General features: G+C 38.1%; 1 long non-coding RNA gene across 1 annotated transcript; it reads left to right on the top strand.

Moving 5' to 3' along the window:
• The first annotated feature begins 1,325 nt into the window (after positions 1-1,325).
• On the top strand, positions 1,326-3,196 carry LOC127535442 (uncharacterized). Its single transcript, XR_007944296.1, has 3 exons — positions 1,326-2,643; positions 2,750-2,879; positions 2,966-3,196. It is a non-coding gene; the product is annotated as an uncharacterized LOC127535442 (long non-coding RNA).
• The last annotated feature ends 342 nt before the right edge of the window (positions 3,197-3,538 follow it).

The raw sequence follows: 3,538 nt of genomic DNA, 5'->3' as shown, positions 1-3,538 counted from the left end.
GATTAAACTCAACATCAACCTGTCAACAAAGTCCAAAGAACCCAATATTTTTGAGGTAAGCGACTTCACTGTTCTGTTTGATGAAGCAAACACCAGAGGAAACATTCAGAAGGCAGTTTTAAAAATGTATTTTTCTACAACTCTGTCCAATTTGTAATGAAATCTGTGAGTCAGAACAGGATGTAACACTCAGTTTTTTACTTGTCTTGTAATTTTTAACATCTTGTTATTAAACAGTAAGATCTTAGCAGTGTGGAAGGGAAGGGATGTGTTCAGGTTTGGTCATAACCGGATAAACTGGACTAAAACTAACCAGTACTCCTGTAAAGAGCAGTACAAACATTTTTGTTAAGACAAAATTTGGTTTTAAAGCTGAAAACTTGGAATAATTTGACTATAACCATGACCAAATGCATAGATATGTTGGGATAGCAGGATTTTTCTACTGGGAAATATTCATTTTGGAGTATATAATGATAATCTGATGTGTTGATGTGAGCAAGATTTAAGGTCACTTTTTTCTGATAAGTAAATTAATTCAGTAAGTGTAATAAGTAAGGTAATAGCTCGTTCTGTTTCCTTAACTTGCAACATGGAATCCAAAAATGAAATTGGATTATGCTATCCAGCAATATTTTTGTTTTTGGTGGTACAACTTGTCATATCTGCTCAATCAGTTACTAAAGTTCATCACATTTTCTTTTTCATTTTTGTGACCAAGCATTTAATGTTAAAAAATATATATTCTGTATGTTTTGTTTTGTATTATCCTGGCATGCAAGTACAAAAGTGTCAGAAAATATCATTGGTTGATTTCTGCATTATTGTTTTTTTGGGGTAATGTGTGCTCAAAGATGAGACTTTCAGTGACAATTTCAATTAGTTTTTAAATTTCAATTCACCTGTTATCAGAGATTATTTCATCGACTTGCCCTGTAGTTGAAACTAGAACTAACCATAAAAAATCATGCTTTATCTGTATTAGTTCTTGAGATACTAAATAAAAATACTGAACAGATTTCTAAAAGTTAGCATTTTTAATATATTTGAAATCTATTTTATGTGAGAAAAAATCTGTCAAATGAGACATGGTTGAGCAGAAAATGTTCTAACAAATGAGAGATTTCAACAATTTATAACAACATTACTCAGAATATGTCACTATAAGTTATTAAGTGCAGATAGATGAGAAAAACAGGGCCAGTTTTAGTCATTTAAAATGCCATTTTCAAAATTAAACTATGCTGAGAAATTTTAAATTGTTTTTAAACTCATTCTAGAATTCATGACAAACACAAAAACTCTGAGTGGAGACACCATTTCAATTTATTTTATTGAGTTATTTATTTGTTTATTGAGTAGTTTAGTGAAACCAGCTTAACACCAAACTCAGAGACATCCACATTTCAGCAAAATCTAGATAACCAAACTTTTGTGAAGTAAGTAACTCCACTCTTCTGTTTAATGAAGTGAACACTTTGGAGTTTCTGAGGAAACAGCCATGTAGTTTTGCTGCAATACTGTCCAATATGCCTTATAACACAATTCAGAACAGGTTGTAACACTCGGTGCTGTTGTTTTATGATAACTGGTTCGATATTTAGCAAATATGATTGAAAACTGAGATCACAGAACAGTGTGGTAGATTACCAATGATTCAACAAGACATCCATAGAATATGGTTCTCTTTTGTGTCTGTTTCGCTTTCAGTCTTCTGGGACAAGATAAAAATGAACTTTCAAAGTTCATCCTCATCTTCATCCTCATCCTCATCCTCATCCTCATCTTCCTCCGAGGGGAGTATCACCTGGCAGGGTTTCGAATTGACAACAGGCTACACGGTGGTGAAAGAACTGAGAGATGGAGGCTTTGGAAGAGTGCTGGAATGTGTGAAAAACAACACTGAAGAGCACGTGGCTATAAAGATGCCCGTATCGAACAATCTCGACCATGAGGTAGGACACTGATTTCAGCTGAACAGTGACATAAAAAAGACATTGTTTTAAAAAGAGGTAGTACCACTACAAGATTCTGAGTAGTGGTACTGGTCATGCTATGTACTTTTTAGTTGTTAAGAAGAACTGATTGGACTATGTTGCTCAGCAAACATATTGTGTCTCCACAGGCAGAAATCCTGAAAAAGCTCATGAGCCACAATTCAAAGGAGTCCAACATCATTGAATACAAAGGAGACGTCTTCTTCGAAGATATGCGGCTCCTGGTGCTTGAAGAATTGGACATCGACCTGTGGGACGATGTGGAGAATTTAGCACAGCCAATGCGACTGGAACACGTCCGTACAGTTATTCAGCAGGTGTGACCTTCTATTGTCTCCTTATATTTCTCTCCTTCAGTAGTGCTGGAATCAACATCGGTGGTTCATTAACCTTGACAACTTCTACTTTTATTGTCATCTGACACATTTCTTGAACAAACTCCTGATAAATGTTGTTACTTGCAGATGGCTGTCGCTTTCAATGCAACAAAGAGTGCTGGCATAATCCACTGTGATGTGAAGGAGGATGACATCATGATGGTGGATCACGTGAAGCAGCCCTTCAGAGTCAAGCTCATTGACTTTGGTTTGGCCAAGTACAGATCCGAAGCCGAAGCAGGAGAGCTATTCCAAGTACTTGAATATAGGTATGAAATACTGATACTTTTTAAACAATGAGAAATCTTTAATTCAGTGCTGTCTCCTTACTGTCTACTGTGTCACATCTTCATTTGATGTTTTTTCTACATTCAGAGCTCCAGAAATCACCCTGGGCCTGCCGTATTCAGAGGCCATCGACGTTTGGTCCTTAGGCTGCGTGATGGCCTGGATGATGACTGAAGATAGTCTCTTCGGATCAAACTCAGACTCAGAATACTGGACAGTGAGTAAATTACTGCAGCTGAAACACATTAGAAGCCGTCACAGGATTAGCTTCAGGTCTAACATGGCGTTATGTTTTGTTTGCAGCTCCGACGCATGATCCGTCTGCTGGGTCTGCCACCGCAACATCTCATCGATGCTGGCCTGAGATCACAATTATTTTTTCAGAAAAAGTCTAATGGTTTGTGGCGGCTGAAGGTACAATACTCCTACTGTGATTTTACCTCTGACCTTTACTCACTCAATAAGATAAAGACTTTAGTAAGCATCATTGTTTTCTTCTTTCAGACACCTCGAGAGTATTTTGAGACCGATCTCGTCCACTCCGACCCCACAGTTTACAAGTTTGACTCTCTGGATGAAATGAAAACGGTAGGTAGTTTTGGAAGCAGCGGCTAGTTGCTGAAAAGTCCCGTTCATTTATGGTATTCACATTTGACGGTGGAAGGTGATTTGACCACTGTTGGACTTTCCAAATGTTTTCTGCACCAGGTGTATTCTGAGACGGACAACCCAGCAGAGGCTGATGAGAGGAGGGAGTGCATCGAGCTGCTGAAGGCGATGCTTCAGTGGGATGAGGACGACAGAATCACCCCCAGTGGTATCCTCAACCATCCTTTCATCACCAAAAACTACCTCAACAGCAGCTCCCCCACCAGG

Source organism: Acanthochromis polyacanthus, chromosome 9 (assembly GCF_021347895.1).
Source record: "Acanthochromis polyacanthus isolate Apoly-LR-REF ecotype Palm Island chromosome 9, KAUST_Apoly_ChrSc, whole genome shotgun sequence".
NCBI classification, from domain to species: Eukaryota; Metazoa; Chordata; class Actinopteri; family Pomacentridae; genus Acanthochromis; species Acanthochromis polyacanthus.
The sequence above is the reverse complement of the archived record's forward strand: the minus strand, read 5'-3'. Positions and strand labels throughout refer to the sequence as shown.